General features: G+C 34.0%; 1 protein-coding gene and 1 pseudogene across 1 annotated transcript in view; one reads left to right on the top strand and one right to left on the bottom strand.

The window, feature by feature from the left end:
- The window catches only part of FREM2 (FRAS1 related extracellular matrix protein 2), a 268,872-nt gene that overhangs the window by 39,184 nt on the left and 205,283 nt on the right, over nt 1-24,405 (top strand). The gene's annotated exons all lie outside the window — the stretch shown is intronic.
- On the bottom strand, nt 14,925-15,040 carry LOC112482911 (annotated as a pseudogene).

Genomic DNA, 24,405 nt, shown 5'->3' with positions numbered 1-24,405 from the left:
TTACTGAGTATTTCTCTCCATTTTTTTTAACAAATTTAATACAATATAGATTTCCTGTGTTTTAAAGACTTTTTATCACTCTCTCAAAAAATATATATATACATTCCTTCTCTTGTGTTCTCTTAAGCTGATTAGTTAAGACTTCTGCGGGTTTGTTTCTTGTGCTTTGCTTACATCAGCTTCAAATTTTGCAACTTCTGAAGTCCTGCACTAAAATCTATGAAAACATTAAAATTTAATTAAAGACAGAGATTTCAGGGAAATTTAATTAAATCATATTTAGGTATTAAAGTTAATATTTATGTGAGAATTTAATTCATGGTAATACCAATAATATTTGTGCACAAAATCTCATTAGAAGAGCATACACATATACCAGCACATATATTTAAAGTTTAAAATTCTCATAGGACTTTGGTGCTCTACTACATTATATACAAATTTCTCAATATGAAATTCAAGGCTATCATAAGAATAATCCAGTCTACATTTTCAGTTTTATTTCATTATATCCCAGTCCAACAAAACTGTATGTCAACAACTGAGTAATTTTACGTTCTCAGAAAATGCTCTCTTTTAATTCCTGTTCCCTTCCTCAGAATGTGTCATTTGCCTAAGTTACCTTCCAGCTCCTTCTTTATCCTTACCCCGACCCTCACTCTAACTCCCTCTGGAAACAGAGACCACACCTTTATTTACTTCAATAATTTGTACTATACTTTGTACATGGCTTTGTGATGAATACTTGCTGAATTACATTGATTCTTACATGTCTCTGCACAAGTTGTATTAAAAATTGCAAACATCTTAATTTTGTCAAAATAGAATTTAAAAATTGATAGATCGGAGTGATGTCAGAAGCATGGAGGCATGAGGGATCGCCCTGATCTCTTTCCTTGAAATTACAACATAGCAGAACACCTATCATTCAACAAATAACATACAACCTGCACACAAGCATGTCTGACAGATCTGTGCATCAGAGCACCCAAAGGTAGGAAAATTGTGAGAGTCAGGGATGTGGGTTAGGAGAGAGTAACAAAGGAGCTACAACACATAGCCAGGGTCCTTACAGGATGAGGGGGAGGGGAGAATTTCCCAGCCATTTCTTGGCTCTTTGAAGCCTAGACCAGTCCTGCCTGAATTATCAGCATATTTCACATAGCAGAGACCAGGTATCAGCGCAGAGAGCAAGGTAGAGACTGAGTGTGGAGAGATGATAGCTATGTCTTAGCAACTGACATTGCCAAGTGGGAGGCTGAGTCGCAGAGCCTGACTGCTCCCCACCACCATCCCAAAGAGTTTCCCCCACCCCCCGCCCAACTGCATCTTCCCAGAGCTAACATCAAGCCTAGGGGACAACATTACTGGAAAGGAAACAGTCATGCACACTGCAGGCCTCTCCCAAACAACCCAACTTCTCACCCAGTCAGGCCGATTTGGAAGGAAGCAGCAGAATATTGCATCTGACTGTTGGGGCAGTAAAGGGCTTCAGGGCCTTTTCAGAGGCTTGGATCCTGATAGTTCCTTGCATCCTCCCATGGGGATGGAGCCCTGAGACCCAAACAACCTGTTCGCAGGTGAGGCACACATCCCACCAAAGAGGAAAGGGTATTTTTAACCTCAAAGCAGAGATCCAAGAGGTTGGACACCACCTCGTGGAAATTTAAAAAAAAAAAAAATTTATCAACCTGCTAAACAGAGACTACTGTATAATAAATTTTCTTAAAAAAAAAAAAAAAAAAACCAGCATGGAGTACACTCTATTAATGCCCAGGGAGATAAATAGTCCATCAAACACCATGAACAACCAAGGAGACAAGGCAACTGAGAAAGAAAGTGAAAAATCTCCAGAAAATAATCTTGAAGGTATAGAAATATACAATTTAAATGACAGTGAATTCAAGATTTCACTTCTGAAAAACCTCAACGAGATGCAAGACAATTCTGACCAACAGTTCAAAGAACTCAGAAACAAAATCAACGAACAACAGGAATACATTACCAAGGAGATTGAAACTCTAAATAAAAACCAAATAGAACTTCTGGAGATAAAGAACTCATTAAAATAGATGAAGAATGAAATCGCAAGCTTAGGAAATAGAGCTGACCAGATGGAGGAAAGAATTAATGATATCGAAGACAGAAATCTGGAAATGATGTAAAGAAAGAAGAGAGAGACTTGAAAATGAAAAAAAAAAATGAAAGAAACCTACAAGAACTATCTGACACCATCAGAAAAAACAACATAAGAATAATGAGTGCACCAGAAAGAGAAGAGAGGAAGAAGGGAACAAAGAGCATATTCTAACAAATAATTGATGAGAATGTCCAAACTTATTGAAAGAGTCGGATCTTTGAATTCAAGAAGCAAACAGAACACCTAACTATCTCAACCCAAAAAGGCACTCTACAAAACACATAGTAAAACTTCAAAAATTAATGGCAAAGAAAGAATTCTTAAGGCAGCCAGGGAAAAGACAATAAGTTATAAAGGAAAATCCATTAGATTATCATCAGACTTCTCAGCACAAACCTTATAAGCAAGGAGGGAGTAAAATCAAATATTTGAACTATTGAAAAAAGAAATTACCAGCCAAGAATAATATATCCAGCAACGTGCTCTTTTAGATATGAAGGAAAAATAAAGACTTTTTCTGACATACGAAAGCTAAGGGAATTTTCTACCACAAGGCCTGAATTACAGGAAATACTGAAGGTGGGGGTGTCATTCTACATGAAACAAAAGGACAATAACACGCATAACTATGAGTAAGATGACTAACAGTCAGACGAAAGAAAGCGCAATCTTTATTATGAACAGGGTATTATAAGCTTAAATATTGCATACTGGTTAAAAGTTTTAAAAAAAAATCACTTTAAAAAGAGAAGAAGACAGAAGCTAGGAGAGAGGCATGAAATAGATACTCATAGAGTTCTTTCAGGAAAAAACCTGCCAACACCTTGCTCTTTGACTTTCAGCCTCCAGAACTATGTGAGACAATAAATACGTGTTGTTTAAGAAAAAGAGAGAGAGAAGAAGGAGGAAGAGGATGAGGAGGACAGAGGAGGAGAAGGAGGAGGAGGAGGTGGAGGAGGAGGAAGATAAGGGAAGGAGAAAAGAAGGACAGCTACTACGACTTAGGAATGAGTAAAGATAATTTGAGACAACAAAAACAGAAGAGGGGAGGGAGTAAAGATCCAAACCTGCAAAGGGGAATGGAGATAGGCCTCATGCAGAAGAAAAAGGACTACTGTATATATATAATTATCCTTTGTGTAAACTTAATGGTAACCAGAAGAAAAAAAAAATTTAGAACTGAGACACATAACATAACACAAGAAGGAAAAACCATAACACACCACCAAATTAGAATAACCGGCAGAAACACAAGGACAGAGAAACAATGGAGATACCAAGCTAACAGAAAATAAAAGATAAAATGGCTATAGGAAAGCTTAATATTTCAATAATCACCCTAAATGTGAATGGACTGAAATCGCCAATAAAAAGGCACAGAGTAGAAAATGAGAACAAAAAATGAAATTGAATCATATGCTGCCTTCAAGAGATACATCTCAGCTACAAAGACAAACATAGAATTAAAGTGGAAAACAGTACCTCAAGCAAATGACATCCAGAGACAAGCGAGTATAGCTGTACTTACATCTGACAAAATATACCTCAAGACAAAAAAATGTAACGAGAGACAAAAACAGACACTTCATAATGATAAAAGGGACCATACATTAAGAAAACATAACACTTCTGAATATATATCTCCTAATCAGGGAGCACCAAATATATAAAGCAGCTACTAACAGAATTAAGCAGAGAAAATGAAAACACACACACACAATTACAGTAGGGGACTTAAATAGCCTATTGTCAGCTATTGATAGACCATCCAAACAGAAAATCAGTAAGGAAATATCATCCATGAGTGACACATTAGACTAATTGGACGTAATTGACATTTATAGACCTTTTGATCCCAAAACAGCAGTTTTTTTCATTTTTCTCTAGTACAAATGGAACATTCTCAAGGATAAATCATATGTCAGGACACAAAACTATCCTCAACAAATTTAAGAAGACTGAAATCATATCAAGCATATTCTCTGACCAAAATGCTTTGAAACTGGATATCAATTGCAAAATGAAAGTGGGAAAAATAAAAAATATGTGGAGATTAAACAACATGGTATTAAAGAACAACTGGGTCATAGAAGAAATAAAAGGAGAGATCAAGAATTACATAGAAACATATGAGAATAAAAATACAAAATACAAAAACTTTTGGGATACATGCAAAAGCAGTAATAAGAGGAAAGTTTATATCATTAAAAAACTATCTCAAGAAATAAGAATAATCCTAAATAAACAACCTAACATTACTCTTTGAAAAAAAAAATACTAGAAAAAGAACAAGCGAAGCCCAAGGACAGTAGGAGGAAGGAAATAATAAAAACTAGAGCAGAATTAAATGAAATTGAGAACATAAGGACATTATTTTAAAAATGCAACAAAAAACTGGTTCTTTGAGAAGGTTAATAAAATTGACAAACCTCTGGCTAGACTTACTAAGGAAAAAAGAGAAAGGATACAAATAAATAAAATCAGAAATGAAAGAGAAGTTATGACAGATACCACCGAAATATGAAGAATCATTCAAGAATACTTTGAAAAAATATACCACACCAAATTTTATAACCTAGAAGAAATTAACAAGTTCTAGAAATGCACAACCTTCCTAGAATGATTCACAAAGAACTGGAAAATCTAAATAAACCCATAAACAGTATGGAAATTGAAACAATCTTCAAATATCTCCCAACAAGTAAAAGACCAAGACCAGATGGCTTCACCAGTAAATTCTACCAAACATTAAAAGAAGATTTAATACCTATTTTTCTCAAACTTTTCCAAAAAATTGAATAAGAAGCAATACTTTCTAATTCATTTTATGAGGCCAATGTTACCCTAGTACAAAACCTAGTAAAAATAACACAAAACAAAGAAAACCGTAGACCAATATTTCTCATGAACACAGATGCAAAAATCCTGAATTAAATACTAGCAAATTGGATACAAAACATTAAAAAGATTACACGCCATGATCAAGTGGGCTTCATCCCAGGGACACAGGAATGGTTTAACTTATACAACTGATCAATGTGATATACCACATAAACAAAATAAAGGATAAAAATCATATGATCATATCAATAGATGTGGAAAAAGCATTTAACAAAGTACAACATCCATTTATGATAAAATACTTAAAATGAGTTTAGAAGAAAAATACCTCATTTAATAAAAGCCATATATGACAAACTCTCAGCTGACGTCATAGTTAATGGTGAAAATCAAAAATCTTCCCTCTAAGATCAGGAACGAGACAAGGCTGTCCGCTACCACCTCTCTTATTCAATATAGTATTGGAAGTGCTAGCTAGAGCAATCAGGCAAAAGAAAGAAATAAAAGGCATCCAAAGAGGGAATGAAAAAGTCAAATTGTCACTTTTTGCAAATGACATGATTCTCTCTCTAGAAAACCTTAAAGACTCCACTAAAAATCTACTAGCAATAATAAATAAATATACTAAAGAGTCAGGATACAAAATCAATTTTCAAAAATCCATAATGTTTCTATACTCTAACAATGAATTTTCATAAAAAGAAATGGGAAAAAAACATTTTATAATTGCAACAAAAAGAATAAAATACCTAGGGATAAACCTAATCAAGCATGTGAAGAACCTATACACTGAAAAGTATAAGACATTAATACAATAAATAAAAGAAGACACAGAGAAATGGAAAGATATTCCATGTTCATGGATTGAAAGAATCAACATAGTTAAAATGACCTTACACCCAAAGCAGTAAACTAATTTAATGCAATCTCCATCAAATCTCAATGGTATTCCTTAAAGAAATAAAACAAAAACCCATCAATTTTGTATGGAAGCACAAAAGACCCCGAATGGCCAAAGAAATCCTGAGAAAAAAGAACAAGCCCAGAGGTATCACTCTGATTGACATTAAATTATACTACAAAGCAACAGTAATTAATATAGCATGTTACTGGCAGAAGAACAGACACACAGACCAATGGAATGGAATTAAGAGTCGAGGAATAAACTTCCTATATAGAGGCAAATTTTTTCAACAAAGGAGCCAAAAAAATACAATGGAGAAAAGAAAGCCTCTTCAATAAATGGTGATAGGAGAACTGGAAAGCCACATACAAAAGAATGAAACTAGACTGTTTATCACCATATACCAAAATTAACTCAAAATGGATTAAGGACTGAATATAAGACCTGAAAATAATTGCATAGAAGAAAACATAAACTCATGGACCTTGGATTTAGAGAGTATTTTATGAATTCGACTTCAGTGTCTAGGGAAGTAAAAGCAAAAATAAATGAATGGAAGTAAAAACAAAAATAAACCAAAAAGCTTCTATACAAAAAAAGAAACTATCGACAAGCCAAAGAGGCAACTAAGTGGGAGAATATATTTGCAAACAACACCTCTGACAAGTGGCTAATATCCAATACATACAAAGAATTCATACAACAACAAAAAACAAGCATTCCAATTAATGAACAGAGGACCGGAACTGACACTTCTCCCAAGAAGACATACAAATGGCTAACAGACATATGATTGATAAAATGCTCAACTTCACTAGCCGTTAGGGAAATGCAAATCAAAGCCACATGAAATTCTACCTCATTCCTGTTAGAATAGCTATCATCAACAGGACAAGTAATAACAAGTGTTGGAGAGGTTTTGGGGAAAAAGGAACCCTTATACACTGATGGTGTGAATATAAATTGGTATAGCCACTGGAAAACAGTATGGAGGTTCCTCATAACACTAAGAATAGAATTATCATATGACCAAGCAATCCTTCGGAGTATCTACCCCCCAAATTAGAAAACATTGATCTGTAAAGATGTATGCACTCCGATATTCATTGGAGTACTAGTCACAGTGGCCAATATACGGAAACAACCAAAGCGTCCAACAATACATGACTGGATACAGAAGATGTGGTACAGTTATACAATGGAATAGTACTCAGCCATAAGAAAAGATGAAATACTGCCATGTGCAATAACATGGATGGATCTTGAGAGTATCACGCTAAGCAAAATAAGTCAGACAGAAAAAGTTGAAAACCATATGATTTCACTCATCTGTGAGATATAAAACTGAAAGCAACAAAGAAACATGACAAAGACCCATGAACAGTAGATTAGTGGTTACCAGAGAGAAGTGGGGAGGCGGTGGGAGGTTGATACGCATAAAAGGGGTCAAATATTTGATGACAGAAGGAAATTTAACTTTGGGTGGTGAGCACACAATCCAATATATAGATGATGTATTGTCAAATTATACACTTGAATCTTACTTGCTTTTATTAACCAATGTCACCCCAATAATTTTAAAAAACTGATAGATCATGCTTATTTTTCAGCTTCTTTATTCTTCATTAATATCCAAGAAAATGAGATTGTCACTCACAACCTAGAGTGGACTAAATCTTAATTAAGGATCATGATAAGTAAACCATATGTTTACTAGCATTCCTTTACTGTTATTAATCACTCCAAAATGTAAAGTGCCATTCATTTAACTTAAAATTAAAAGTTAATTCTTAAGGTTGTTGTAATAATCTTTCCAAAATATTGGTAGTATGGTATAATGATTAAGAACAGGAACTTTATGGAGTCAGACAAATCTAGGATCTGATGCTGGCTTAGTCATTTCCTAACGGTTCAATTTAGGCAAATAAATCTTTCTAATCCTCAACTTCCTAATCTACACAATAGAAGAATACCTTTAAGCATTGTTTTAAGGACTAACACAGATAAATATGTAAAGTGTCTAGTACAACCCCTAACACATTTTAAAATGACTTATAAATGGAGTCAAAATATTGTTACCATAACTAACTATTCAATAAATATTTGACAATTAGCTGAATATTAAGTACTGCTTCTGAGCATATAACACTCAACATAATACATTATTTTCCTTATACTTCTATTATATCTGAAAGGAAATGATGCAATTTATTTCCTGCTTTTGTAAAATACAAATTTTTCAGGAATATTGAAAACACTGTGTTTATGGATTTGAGATATTTTTTGTTATTTTGTCTATTTGTAAATATATATAAGTATTAATAGAGATAATTTTTTCCTGACTATAGAGAAAATTTCATTTTTAGTCTAATAATTTTTGGGCTACTATAACTTGTCTTTCTTTTATAAAAAAGGAAACATGACACACCACTTCAAAAAGAATATATATTTATAGAAAAGTTTTAATCTCATAAAACTAAAGGCAAACTATAACATACTATATTTAATCACATATTCTCGTTTTCCAACATTCACAATTTTTAAAGGAATATGTTCTTACATTTATAAAAATTCCCATACCAATATTTTCTATTCTTTAGTCAATAGCAATTATAGGAACCCAGAGGTATATATGAAAGGTTTTGAGAATAATCATATTCATAAGTGATCCTTAAATTTGAATACAGTATTTGCATGAAAGAATGTTTTCAACACTAAGAAGAAAAAAGTTAAAGGGTAATTTTTTTTTTTTTAATCATGATCATGCACCCTCAGGAAGATTATAGAATAAATGATCCTATAGTATTATTTAAAATAAAGGTATCTAAAATTACCTTTAAAAAAAAAGAAACAATTGAAATTTGTTTAAGCCAAAAATAAATGTATTTGCTCATTTAATTAAAAGCCAGGAGAGATTGATCCAGGGGTGATTAGATCTAACATCATGAGGACCTGGGGTCTTTCTGCTTCTCTATTTGGCTCAGCTCACCTTTTTGGGTTGGCTTTATTCTCTAGAGCTATGTGGTGGCAAGATGGCTGCAGCATATCAGCCTCACACCAACCACGGTCAAGTCAAATGGGAAGAGCAATCCTTTTGTGACCGTAACTCTCTCAAAAATCTGGGGTTTACTTTAATTATGCCTGCTAAGAACAGATGCCCATCCACAAACCAGGAGGTACTTTGATGGACAGAACTAGGTAACAGAGTCTCCATTTCTAGCCAAGGAAAGAAATGGATGAAGTTATAACTAGGATTTTTGGAGAATTATATATAAACTCAGCCTATGTTATATAAGCCACAATCAGTAATCTGGATGGGTAAATGGGAATACACACACACAAACTGATCTTTTATTAATTCATTTATTCATTCATTAACTGTTCGCTATCTGACAATTTTGTGTCAAGTATAATACTAGGTGCAGGATTTAGATCAATGAAGAAAACATAAGGAATCCCTGCCTTCATAGCACTTACATACATGAGAAAAACAAAAAAAGTATCAGGTAAAAATTTCAAATGGTTATAAATCATGATAAGTAGTATAATAAAATGAAACAAAAAAGTGGGTGAAATAAGGAATAATGGAAAATGGGTAAATACAGGGAGTACTTAATCTTTCCAAAGCATAGCTAGAGAAGGCCCTAGTTAAGCTGTGTTCAAGATCAACCCTAACAGATAAGGAGCTAGCTAACCCTGGAAAGACTTGAAGACAAATGAACCACTCAGAAGAAACAGTGCAGGTCACTTGTGCAAAGTTCTGAAATTGAAAAGAATTTCACTTCAGAACTGAGAGATCAGGGTAGCCAAAGCAAAGTGAACTAGAGGATAAGTGGGAGAGCTGAGCAGAAGCCAGAGTATTCAGAGCTGTTCGCCTTCTTATGGACCATGGAGTCAATTTAAAATACATTGGATATCATGGAAGGTTTTTAAGCAACTGAAGGAATTAATCTTATTTAGTTCTGCAGATCTATAAAGAACTAAATTGGGAGATTTTCAGGCTCAATCAATTGGATGAATTGCACTTTTTACTGGCAAAGGAGATGTGATTTGGGGAAAATAAAAAGTTCTACTTAGACATGTCAAGATTGGGACATCTATGAGTTAGGTGTAAAGTGTGCAATTTCAGATAGAGATGCAGGATTTACAAAAGCCCGGGGCTATTTTTAAATGTAGGTTTTATTGTTATTTATATGTAGAAAGTTAAAAAGATCAAGATATGACTGCCATTGAGAAGATAATTTGTTGCTCATAGTTCCCAAGAGGAGGGGGCATATGCCATACCATACAGGGCCACACAGGGAAGCAGCAGGGTTGGTCAGAAGTCATAGGGAACAAGAAGAAAACATGGGTAGGAGACCATTGTGGTTCTCATGGGCAAGATAAGGCAGCGTAAACAAGTTTAGGATCAGCTGGTTTGAAAATTTTCAGCGTGTTCTGAGGTGTAGGGGCTGTCTCTAGTTGTCTGGTACCTGGCCCTGGGATGATTAGAGCAGAGGAGTTTTGCCTCCTGGAGTTTAGGAGCCTGATAGAGGAGTTGGTTCAGAGTACATTGCTCTGGATTGCTTCATTGGCATATGAAAGGCATGCTTCCAGGGGAGTATTTGCTACGTGTAGGAATTAGCTAGCAATAAGGGGCAGTCTCTTCTCAGTCAGCAAGGCCCCAGATGCTATAGTAACAAGAATATAGAAAATAAGAAAATAATACAGGGTTGTGGGTATAAATTTGTCAATGGCATGAGGAGTGGGGAATAGATAAATGTTAAGAACAACTCAACTATCTCAGATACCCTTGGTAAACGCGAGAAAATGCATCCAAAAAAAAGGTTGGAAAATATTCTTTTTATTGTTTTTCCCCCTCTACTAGTAAACTTTATGGCCATTGGGAGCTTAGATGAAGAAATTCCAGCTGCTTTCTCCACTCTAACCTGATGCCCAGACTGTCCTTATGTGATGTTTTAGCATAGACTTAAGATTGTGGGTGGAAGAAATAACAATATTTACCACTTATGCATATAATGAACTTACAGCCTTCGCTACGCCATAATTTCGAATCTGATAGATGTTTCTAAAAGAGTTAAGTGGTAGTTCAGTTAATTGGTAAAACTTCTGCCAAGTTGCTAAGTATTTTAATTACAATAGTTGAAATGAAAGGTGGTGATTATCATGCCTGGCAAAGTAAGTTTTCTACTTATTTTAATCACGGTGAAATGAAAAGTATTGTTTTAATTCCCTAAAGTTTGTTAGAGGTAGTTTTTACTCCTTAGGTAAAATTTCAGCTGTACTCAACCAGAAATTTTCATCTATTGCACGAAAACACTTCTAAATCATAGGTATTCGTTTTAGATTTCAGTCTAAGGCCTAGAACTCTTTACTACATCATCAATATAAGTAATTTAGAAAGAATCATTCTGGATAATGTATTATTTTATTTATTTATTTAAAATGCTGAAAAAAATACAGGTCAATGTTCTGCTCTTTCAATGCATTTGAAAATTTTTCTTTTATAGATAGAATATTACAAGGTGCCTGAGAGTAGGGACCATATTTGTTCACCATTGTATCTAGCATGTAACATAGCCATGGCACAGAGTATGCTATCAGTCAAACTAGTGAATAAATGAAAGAATGGACACCAAGGAAATTATAGTGGCAGCAATTATTATCTATGTAAGGAATGTTGCTATGTCCTTATGCTTTTTGCAGCACGTAGCCTCTCGATATCTTTCTTCAAACTTGTTTTGCTTCTGCCAATAATTTCATAATTTTATTATGTAATTTTAGTGATGGAAAAGTAGAACAATTCAGAACTATAAAATTAATTATATCCTTTTTAAATTATAATCACAAATTAATCCAAATTTGTTATATGAGTATGGCTAGTTACACAACAGTAACATTGCCAAAAGTTTCAGGCAAGTCATGTTTAACCTTACAAGCACGTATTGAACATGAAGTTGGCCCATTTCTTGAATGAAAAAAAATTAGACAAGTAGAGGCTTAGGGTATACTTAAATTCACATAGGTAGCTAATGGTACATTCAAGACTAGAATCCTCAGTTAAGTCTTGCTCTGGTGTGCACATGATATCTTGATAGTGAATCTATAGAGAACGCTATCAAGCATAATTTGGGGGAAACTCCAGCATAGCTAAGGAGCCTAGGGTAGGGGTTTGTAAGTCATACTGGCTTGGTAAATGGTGAGAAATATTACTGTATTACTGGAATATTGTTTTACTAACTGGCAATTGTTAAAGAACTGTTAGGGGTTAAAATGATGCCTGAAAAGGATCTTTAACAAAGATACTATGAAGAATTCTTCATCATGGAGTATTTGAGTTTCTGAGACAGAGGATGACAACAGATGATAGAAGAAAACTGTAAGCCAGCTGCTGTGGCATCATCAAATAAAGGGGAAGGGTATCTCAAAGGTCTAGACTAAAATGTGAGATAAGAGTTTGAAAAGGATGGCAGTAGAACCACTAGTTTCTTAGAGGCGCTGAGGAGTAAGGAATAGACCAGCACCTCCTATTCATTTTGCAGGAAATGAATAGTAGGAACAGAGCAAGATACTCCTTTAGGGACAATGGTGTTTTCTGGGGTTGGGCAGATTCAATGAAGGCAAAACAGTGGAGGATATAAAAGTTCAAGTGCCTAGAAGTGTTTACCTATAATAGAAGAGGTGTTTCTATTATAGTGTTTACCCATAATAAAAGAGCACATCGTTTCCTGAAATCATACTTATCCTTACTATCTACAACAAATGGGTATTTTCTATTCTATTGCTTTTTAAAAATTTTTTAAATTTATTTTTCAATGATAGTTTCAGGTATAAAACAATGATTAGATATTTATATTTACGAAGTGATCACCCTGGTAAGACTAGTACCCATGTAGCACAATACGAATTTATTATAATATTATTAACTATATTCCCTATACTGTACTTTATATCCTCATAACTATTTTTATAACTAGAAATTTGTACTTTTTAATCCTATTCACCTTTTTCACCCATCTCTCTAACTTTTATTCCATCTATTAAACATCAATGTGTTCTCTGCATATATCAGTTTGTCTCTGTTTATTTTGCTTTTTTAGATTCCACATATAAGCGAAATCGTGGTATTTGTCTTTGTCTGACTTATTTCATTTAGAGTAATACCCTTTCCATCTATCCATGTTGTCACAATGGCAAGAGTTTATTCTTTTAAATGGGAATATTCCATACTATATTTAGGTACCACCTTTTCTTCATCCATTCATCTGTTGGACACTTAGGTTGCTTCCATACCTTGGCCATTGTAAATAATGCAGCTATATATATATATTGCTAAGACCAATGTCAAAGAGTTTATTGCCAATGTCAAAGAGTTTATTTTCTTCTAGGAATTTTAAGGTTTCAAGACCTACATTTAAGTCTCTAATTCACTTTGAGATCACTTTTGTATATGGTGTAAAAAAAGTGACCTAGTTTCTTCCTTTCTTTCTTGCTTTCTTGCTTGCTTGCTTTCTTGCTTCTTTTTTTTCTTTTTTGTATGTTTCTCTCCAGCTTTCTCAACACCATTTACTGAAGAGATTGTCTTTCCTGATTTTTTCTCTTCTTGACATTGATTAATTGATCATAAAGGTGTAGTTTTATTTCTGGGCTCTCCATTCTATTTTGTTGATCTTTTTGTCCGTTTTTAGGTCAGTACTATGCTGTTATAATAACTACAGCCTTGTAGTACAGTTTGATATCAGGTAGTATCATAACTCCAACTTTGCCTTTCTTTGTCAAGATTGCTTTGGCCATTTAGAGTCATTATTGTTTCCGTACAAATTTTAGGATTATTTGTTCTAGTTCTTTGAAAATGCCATTGGCATTTTGATAGGGATTACATTGAATCTATAGATTGCTTTGGATAGTATAGCTATTTTAATGATGTTAATTCTTCCTATGCATGAACATGGTATATCCTGCCATTTATTTGTGTCTTCTCCAAATTTTTTTTTCACTATCTTATTATTTTCTACGTACAAGACTTTAAACTCCTTGATTAAAATTATTCCTAAGAATTTTCTTTTTTTAGTGCAACTTTACTTGGGATTATTTTCTTAATTTCTCTTTTTGATAGTTCATTATTAATGTATAAATATGAAAATGATTTCTAAATCTTAATTTTCTATCTTGCTACTTTACTCAATTCATTCATTAGCCCTGATTGTTGTTGTTGTTGTTGGAATCTTTATATCTCTATAAAGATACTATTTCTCTCTATATAGTATCATGTCATCTGCAAACAAGGACAGTATTATTCCTTTCCATTTTGGATGTCTTTCATTTCTTCCTTGTCTGATTGTTGTGGCTAGGACTTCCAATGCTGTATTGAATGAAAGTGTGAAAGTAGACATTCTTGTTTTATTCTTGATCTTAAAGAATAAAATTTCAACTTTCACTGTTGAATATGATGTTAGTTGTGTGTTTGTCATATATGGCTTTTATTATATTAAAGTATGTGCCCTCCATCCCCACTCTGCTAAGAGTTTTTAACAGAAATGGATGGTGGGTTTTATCAAATGTTTATTTTTCTGCATCTATCTATATATAATTTTTATCCTTTATTTTATTTATGTGGTTTATAACATTAATTGATTCATCGATATTGATTCAAACCAAACTTGGATTCCAGGAATAAATCCCACTTGATCATAGTGTATAACCTTTTAAATGTATCACCGAAATCAGTTTACTAATATTTTGTTGAGGATTTTTGCATCTATGTTCATCAGGGATATTAACCTATAATTTTCTTTTTTTCTTTTTCTTTTTCTTCTTTTTTTTTTTTTTTTGGTGGAGTCTTTTCCAGTTTGAGTATCAGGGAAATAACTGGCCTTGTAAAGCGAGTTTGGGAGCCATCACTCCCTTTAATCTTTTGGAATAGTTTGAGAAAGATTGGTATTTATTCTTTGAATGTTTGGTAAAATTCACTTCTGAAGCCATCTGGTCCAGGACTTTTGTTTGTTGAGAATTTTTTTTTAAATTTATTATTATTATTTATGCCTACAGCAACTGGTCTTCCTAGGTGGTCTCCCATCCAAGTACTAACCAGGCCCGACCCTGCTTAGCTTCCGAGATCAGACATCAGGCTTGTTCAGGGTGGCATGGCCATAGACCATGGACTGAGGCTCCACTGGGGCATGAACCCAGGACCTTCTGCATGTAAAGCAGACATGCCTACACTATGAAACCAGGTCCTGTTGGGAGTTTTTTGATTACTGATTTGGTTTCATTAGTACTTATCAATCTGTTCACATTTTCTGTTTCTTCTTGACTCAGTCTTGTTAGATTTTATGTTCCTAAGACTTTATCCATTTCTTCCAGAATGTCTAATTTGTTGGCATATAATTGTTAGTAGTGTTTTCTTATAATACTTGCTATTTCTGTGGTGCTGGTTGTCACTTCTTTCATTTTTTTATTTTATTTATTTACTTATTTAGGCCCTCTGTTTCTTTATTGGTGAATCTGGCTAAAGGTTTATCAATTTTGTTTATCCTTTTACAGAACCAGTTCTTGATTACATTGATCTTTTGTGTTTTCTTAATCTTTATTTTGTTTATTTCCATCTGATATTTATTTTTCCATCCTTCCAATCACTTTCAGCTTTGTTTATTCTTATATTTTTAGTTTCTTAAGTGTAAGGTTTAACTGTTTATTTGAAAATTCCTTTGCTTCTTAAGGTAGGCCTGTATTGCTATGAATTTCCCTCTTCAAATCTCTTGCTTGTGCTCCCTGAATTTGGGTTTATGTGCTTTCATTTTCCTTTGTCTCAAGATATCTTTTGATTTCATTCTTGATCTCATTGTTAACCCATTCATTGTTTACTAGCATATTATTTAGCCTCCTTATATTTGTTTGTTTTTCAGTTTTCTTCTTTTAATTGGTTTCTAGTTTCATACCCTTTTTTTGGTCAGTGAAGATGCTTGATATGATTTTACTTTTCTTAAATTTAGTAAGACTAATTTTTTGACCTAACATGTAGTAGTACATCTTGGAAAATGTTCCATGTGCACTTGGAAAGAAAAAAAAAAAACATATTCTGCTGCTTTTGAAAGAAATGTTCTAAAAATACCTATTAAGTCCATCTTATCTAATTTGCCATTTTAAGGCACTGTTTCCTTGTTTATCTATCTGGATGATCTATCTATTGATATCAGTGGGGTGTTAATATTCCCTCTTATTATAATAATATTGATCTCTCCCTGTGTCTGTCAATATTTGCTAAATATATTTAGATGCTCCTAAGTTAGATGTGTACATGTTTACAAGAGTTCTATACTCTTATTAGGTTGACTCTTTTATTTTTATGAAATGTACCTTTCTGACTATGGTTACAAGATTTGTTTTAAAGTCTGTTTTGCCTAATATAAGTATTGCTACCCCAGATTTTTTGTTGTTGTTCTTTCTATTTGTGTGAACTATCTTTTAACATCCCTTTACTTTGTCTGTTCTTCTCTTTGGAACTGAAGTGTCTCTTGTAGACAACACTTCTATGACATTTTTTAATAAATATATTCACTAAGGCACTTTATATCCTTTGGCTTGAGGATTTAGTCTATTTATATTAAAGTAATTATTGATAGGTATATAGTTATTGCCATTTTAAAAATTGTTTGGGGATTATTTTTTGTACTTCTGTGTTTCTTTATTCTCTCACTCTCTACTCTTGCATATTGATGACTTTTGATAGTGTTACATTTGATTCGTTTCTCTTTATATCTTGTATATCTCTTACAGATTTGTGGTTTGTAGTTACCATTTTGCTCCATATATACCATGCTATATTCATTTTAGTTTATTTCAAATTGATAGTCACTTAAGTTCACACACATTCTAAAATCCCTACAATTTTTACTAACCCCATCCATGTTTGTTTTTGTAATTTTTATGTCTTTTGTGTGTATATCTCTTAATTTATTGTTGTAATTACATGTGATTTTCCTACTTTTGTCTTTGAACCTTTGTACTAGCTTTATAGTTGGCTGATCCTCTGCTTTGCCCTTGTCAGTGAGATTTTTTCTTTCCTATATTTTCTTATTCATATTTTTTATATTTTCTTTTCTACTTAAAGAAATCCCGTAAGTAGGTGGGATCAAGAGGGAAGCTAGATAAAAGCAAGTTTCCTCCTATCATGACTACATTAAAATTACAATGAAATTAAAAAATAATCAAGTCAAAGAACAATCTGAAGTCTAGCTGATCATGCCACATACATCTAAGGATATAAAGAAAAAGCCACATTGAAGTTGGTAGGAGGGGCAGGGATGTGAAATGGGCTGGTTCTGGTGATTGAGCACTGGGAGGGAGAGTGTGGCTGCAGAGGCCTTCCTGAAGGAGCGAGGGGTCCTAGCCCCACACAGGGACTCCACAGCCCAGAGTTCCAGTCTTGGGAAAAGGAGTTCACACAAAATGTGACTGTACAGATCAGTGGCGATTCTGGCCATCTGGGTGATACTGAAGGAACCTGAAAACCCAGATATTTCCTTTAAAGGGCCCAAGCACAGATTTACTCACTCACAGCTGTGTGGTGCCAGGATGAAGGCTGGAAGGATAGCTGCTATTGTTCTTTTGTTGAGCCTGCCTCCAGGATAGTCTACTGATGGGTGCCTGTGTTGAACCCTCTCACCACAATTTTATCTTTATTCTAAATTGCATCTTTATTCTAAATTCTAAAGCTGCATTGGCCTAGTGAGAGCAGCCCACTCCACCTCATGTCTCTCTGAGACCCCGACCCACTCAAATCACAAGTAACCTATGGCAAGTCAGTTCCTGGGCATCCAGCTCTACCCAATGTCTTCCCTGGGCAGCAAATTAATAGCAAACAATAGCCTTCAGCTCACAAAGCCCATGTGTGACCTGTATATCTCAAGAGAGACTTTTGGTGGTGGGCGACAAGCAGCACCCCAAGCTATTTTTGAACAGATCAGTATTTCTTGAACAGATCTTGGGTGTCTTCAGGCCCGAGGCCGGCAGAAGCTGGCTTTGCTGTGATCTGAGGCTTTTACAGAAAGCCACAGATTCTGCACTGACACAAAATCTGATTCTGCATTGGCCAGGCAAAATCTGCTTACTTTACTCTGGTGACCCCATGGGTCCCCACCTGACCCAATTCACATACCACCCAAAGGCTCTTCCAGCTGCAGAGTCTAACAGGCAGTTGACAGGCAGCCTCAGGCCTTAAGTGCACTGGTCCTTTTGTTAAGCTGCCCCAGGCTGTGACCTCAACTCACAGCATGGTTTCTCCCTCTTGCCTCAAATCCAACACAGGCAACAACCATCCATGGATCACTTCGTAGCTCCTACCAGGTAGCCCTGAGTAAACAAAAGCAGTGGCTGACCTTGGCCTACACAAGAGCCCCTCCCAAGAGACCGCAGAACCAACAAATCCAGAGGCTGATATCAGATCACAACAAAGCACAACCTGAGTAGCCCCATAAGAGGCATACTCCAAGAGTGGTTTCAACATGTACATGACCCTGCTAGGGTAAATCCCATTCAGAGGGGTCAGCCCCCACACAGCAACTCATACCTTGTGGGTGTGGCCAATCCCCGCAGCCAGTCAGTTCCTAAAACGATCTTAACATTGCTAACAATAATCAAGGCTTAGCCACAACAGGAGTACACACACGACCCACACAAAGAACACACCAAGAGCCCCAGGCACAGGTGATAAAGGAAAATGTGCCACTGGTACACACAGGACACACACTACATAAGGCAACCTTGCCAAGGTTGCAAATGAAACAACAGGAGAAACATGTTGCAAATGAAACAACAGGAGAAAACTAAAAAAAAAAAAAAAAAAAACCTAAATGAAATGGAGGCAAGCAACGTGTCAGAGACAGAGTTCAAAACATTAGTTATAAGGATGTTCAATGAACTTAGAGGGAGACTAGAAGATCTCAATGAGGACTTCAACAGAGAAATAGTAAACATAAAAAAGGACATAGAGACCATAAAAAAGTCAGAAATGAAGAATACAATAACTGAAATGAAGAATGCACTAGAAGTAATCAATGGATTAGATGAAGCAGAGGATCAAATCAATGAGTTGGAAGACAAGGTAGCAGAGAATATCCAGTCAGAACAGCAAAATGAAAAAAGAATTTAAAAAATGAGGAAATTTTAAGAGACCTCTGGGAAAACATCAAATGCACCAAGATCTACATCATAGTGATACCAGAAAGAGAAAAGAGCAAGGGACTGAGAACCTATTTGAAGAAATAATGACAAAAAAAAAAAAATCTTCTCTAACCTGGCAAAGGAAATAGTGAAGGAAGTACAAAGATTCCCAAACAAGAGGAATCCAAAAGATCCATACTAAGACACACCATAATTAAAATGCCAAAGGTTTAAAATAAAGAGAGAATCTTAAAAGAGAAAGGCAACTAGTTACTTCCAAGGGAACTCCCATACAAATGTCAGCTGATTTTTCAACAGAGACTTTGCAGGCCAGAAGGGATTAGCATGAAATATTCAAAGTGATGAAAAACAAGAACCTACAAGCAAGACTACTCTATCCAGCAAGGCTATCAGTTATAATTGAAGGAGAGATAAAGAACTTTCCAGACAGGAAAAAGATGAAAAAATTTATCACCAACAAGCCAGTATTACAAATAATGTTAAGAGAACTTCTGTTAAAAAAAGGGGGGGGGGGAGGGATAAACATAAATACGGATAATAAAATAGTAATAACTATGTACCAAAATAATCACTTTAAATGTAAATATATTAAATGCCCCAAATAAAAAGACATAGGATAGCTGAATGAATAAGAAAACGAGACCCATACATATGCTATCCACAAGTGATCCACTTGAGATCAAATGACAGACACAAACTCAAAGTGAATGGATGGAAAAAGATATTTTATGCAGACAGAAATTTTAAAAAGCTGAGGAAGCAATACTTTGAAGTAAACTTTAAAACAAAGGCTATAATATAAGACAAAGAAAGGCGTTACATAATGATAATGAGATCAATACAACAAGTGGACATAAACCTAGTAAACATATACACACCCGACATAAGAGCAGCTACATATATAAAGCAATTATTGACCAACATAAAGGGAAAGATTGACAGTAATAGACTCATAATAGGAGATTTTAATACCCCATTGACACCAATGGACAAATCTTCCAGACAGAAAATTAACTAGGAGACAGCAGCCTTATATGACACATTAGACCAGATAGATTTAATTGATATTTTCAGAGTGTTTCACCCCAAAACAGCAGAGTGCAAATGAAACATTTTCCAGAACAGACCACATTTTAGGCTACAAAACAAATCTCAGTGGTATGAAACTAGTAACCAACTAGAAAAAACATGGAAAATACATAAACACATGGAGGCTAAATAACATGCTACTAAACAATGAATGGGTTAACAATGAGATCAAGGAAGAACTTGAAAGATACTTGGAGACAAATGAAAATGAAAATACAACAACTCAAAATCTATGGGACATAGCGAAAGCTGTCCTAAGAGAGAAATTCATAGCAATATATACCTACCTCAAGAAACTAGAAAAATCTCGAATAAACCATCTAACCTTACACTTTAAAGAACTAGATAAAGACCAGCAAACAAAACCCAAAGTTAGTAGAAGGAAGGAAATAATAAAGATCAGAATGGAAATAAACAAAATAAAGGCTAGAAAAGCAATACAAAAGATCAATGAAACCAAGAGCTGGTTCTTTGAAAGGATACACAAAATTGATAAACTGTTAAACAAACTCATCAAGAAAAAAGGAGAGAAGACCCACATAAATAAAATCAGAAATGAAAGAGAAGTAACTACCAACTCCACAGAAATACAAAGGATCATAAGAAAATACTATGAGCAATTATATGCCAACAGATTGGATAATCTGGAAGAAATCGGTACATTACTAGAAACATACAATCTTCCAAGACTGCATAAAGAAGAAACAGAAAATTTGGACTGACTGATTACCACCAATGAAATCAAATCAGTAACCAAAAAATTTCCCCAAAACAAAAGCCCTGGACCAGATGGCTTCATAGGCAAATTTTACCACAGTCAATGAAGAATTAAAACCTAATCTTCTCAAACTATTTCAAAAAAATCCAAGAGGGAAGGCTCCCATACTCTTTTTATGAGACCATATTACCCTGATTTTAAAACCAGGCAAAGGCATTACATAACAAACAAAACAAAACAAAACAAATAAAAACTATAGTTTGATATGCCTGATGAACATTGATGCAAAAATCCTTAACAAAATATTAGCAAATTGAATTCAGCAATAAATTTAAAATATCATATACCATAATCAAGTTGGGTTTATTTCTGGCATGCAAGGTTGTTTCAATATCCACAAAATAATTAATGTGATATACCACATTAACAAATTGAAAGATAAAAATCATGTGGTCATACCAATAGATGCAGAAAAAGCATTTGACAAAATCAAAATCCATTTCTGATCAAAATTCTCAGCAAAGTGGGAATACAGGAAACATACCTCAACATAATAAAGGCTATACACGACAAACCCACAGCTAACATCACATTCAATGTGGAAAAGCTAAAAGCATTTTTATTAAAATCAGGAACAAGACAAAGATGTCCCCTTTTGCCACGTCTATTCAACATAGTATTGGAAGTCCTAGCCATAAGTATCAGACAAATAAAATAAATGAAAGTCATCCAAATTGGAAAGGAATAAATAATTTTTTTTTAGAATTGTCAACTGGTACAATCACTATGGAAAACAGTTTGGAAGTTCTTCAAAAACTTAAAAATAGAACTATCTTATGATCCAGCAATTGTACTTCTGGGTATATATCTAAAGAAATCCAAAGTACTAATTCATAAAGTTCTATGAATCCCTGTGTTCACTGCAGCACTATTCACAATAGCCAAGACATGGAAGCAACATTAGTACCCATCAATAGACAATTGGATAAAGAAATTATTGTAAATATATACAGTAGAATATTACTCAGCCATAAAAAAAATAAAATCTTACCATTTGAAGCAACATGGATGGACCTAGAGGGTATTATGCTGAGCAAAATAATCAGAGAAAGACAAATACCATATGCTTTCATTTATACATGGAATCTAAGGAACAAAAGAAACAAAATGAAAACAGATTCACAGATACAGAGGACAAACTAGTGACTTTCAAAGGGGAGGTGGGTTGGGGGACCGGGTGAAAAGGTAAAAGGTGAAGTTGTACTGTATACCTGAAACTAATATAAAATAATAAAAAAAGAAATCCTTTCAAAATTTTTTTAATAATGGTGCAGTAGCGATGGATTCTTTTATCTTTTTCTTGTCTGGGAAACTCTTTACCTCTTCTTCAATTCTGAGTGATAGCTTTGCTGGGTAAAGTAATCTTGGTTGTAGGTTTTTGTCTTTAGTCACTTTGAATATTTCAGGCAGTCCCTTCTGGCCCACAAAGTTTCTGTTAAGAAATTAGCTCCCTTGTATGTAACTAACTGCTTTTCTCTTGCTGCATTTAAGATTCTCCCTTTATCTTTAACTTTCAGCATTTAAATACGATGTGTCCTGATGTGGGCTGCTTTGAGTTTATCTTGTTTTGGACTCTCTGTAATTCATGGACTTGTACGTCTATTTCTTTCATCAGGTTAGAGACATTTTCAGTATTATTTCTTTAAGTAGGTTTTCAATCTTTTTCTCTCTCTTTTTTCCTCCTGGATGTTGATATACTTGATGTTGTCCTAGGGTCCCTTAAGTTATCCATTTTTTTTAATATTTTTTTTTTCTTTTTGCTGTTTTGATTGGTTGTTTCCTGCCTGTGTGGAGTTGGGACCCCTTCCTCCTCAGGGGGGAATTCTGCAACTGAGATATCCCTCTCAATTCTTAATCACTACACCATAAGTATTGACCTACTCATGTATGTCTCTGCCTTTCCTATGCATCTCTACATGGCTTCTTTATATCCTTAGTTATAGTAGCTCTGTTTAGATAATCTTCAGGTGGTTCTCAGTGATAGTTGTTCTATAATTTACTAGTAATTTTGATGTAGCCATGGGAGGAGTAGTACAGAGCTTACCTACTCTGCTAGCTTGATCAGATGTCTCATATCCTTTTAATTCTATTCTATTCCTTTTGTTGAAACATCGGTTGCAACCCATTCACTAAAATGATTTTACTAACCATTAATGGAATGTGTTAGGGAACCGTTACAGATTTTTCTTGTAATAACAACAACAACAACAAAAAAGTTTTTAAGAGTCTTTAATCCATGTGTATCTACATAAAATGGTACAATGATTAAAGCAGACATAATTTAATTCTTCAGTTCAAATTCCTTTCCTTTGTTTTACTATTTTTAAAAAGTTATTGGACAAAATATCTCTGATATTTATCTTATGGAAATATAAGCTGCCTATATTTGACAAAATGTCTTATATAGAACTGCCTTTAATGCCTAATTAATAATAAAATGAATCATCTAGTCTCAAGCCAAAAAAAAAAAAAAATGTTTAGGAAACCCTAGTAAACAAACCAAGTAAAATGTGTCAGTTCTAATGAGGTTTTGATTTGTAAAAAAATAGAATGTTACCCCCTTTTTTTTTTTTTTTTCAGTAATCACATACGTTTACTGAGCTTTACATGTTCAATATACATTTTGAGTCTGGCAGGAGATGAATAGGGCAATATGAGAAAGGAGAGATTCAGATAACTCCTTAGGAAGAATCTTTAGGAAGAAATGTATTTCTTTTTTAACTATGAAGTAGTTTATATAACCACTTAAGTGTTTTTCCTTAACCCTAGAGACTTTGTGATTAAATTATTGTTTGTGCATATGGTGTAGCAGCAGTTCTGACTTTTTGGACCTAGTATCTCTTTACACTTTTTAAAAAAATCTAGAGGACCTCAAAGAGATTTTGTTTGGAATATATTTATTAATAGATATCATAATTTAAACTAAAAAAATTGAAATATTCATTTATTGATTCATTTAAATATAGCAACAATATTAAATAATTTTTTTGTTAAAAATAACGGTTTTCCTAAATAAAATCTTATTGAGAACAGTGGCATTGCTGCTGTACATTTTGAGAAATCTCTTTAAGGTCTGGCTTATAGAAGACAACTGGATTCTCATTCAATCTGTGGTTATATATCATTTTCGTAGAAATATATTAGGAAAACCCAGTGTCACTACTTTCTCTTTTATGAAGAATTCTAATATCTTCATACTATATATAATTATTAGAAATTGAGACTCACCCTTATTTATAAAATGTTAAAATCATCTTAATTTAAAACAATCGTTTTAATCCATATTATAAATTTGCCACTTAGTTTAAAAATTATGTGGTCAAAAATAAATAAGCAACAATATACACATCGAGTAATGCTTATATTTGAAAATGAAGTTCATTAAAGGCAGGAATTATTTGCCTTCTTTGATGATTACATCTGTGAGAAAGAATACTCCTTTCTCATTCCATTTTCATTTTTTATTCTTGT

Source organism: Pteropus alecto, unplaced genomic scaffold (genome assembly GCF_000325575.1).
Source record: "Pteropus alecto unplaced genomic scaffold, ASM32557v1 scaffold16, whole genome shotgun sequence".
Lineage (NCBI taxonomy): Eukaryota > Metazoa > Chordata > Mammalia > Chiroptera > Pteropodidae > Pteropus > Pteropus alecto.
The sequence above is the reverse complement of the archived record's forward strand: the minus strand, read 5'-3'. Positions and strand labels throughout refer to the sequence as shown.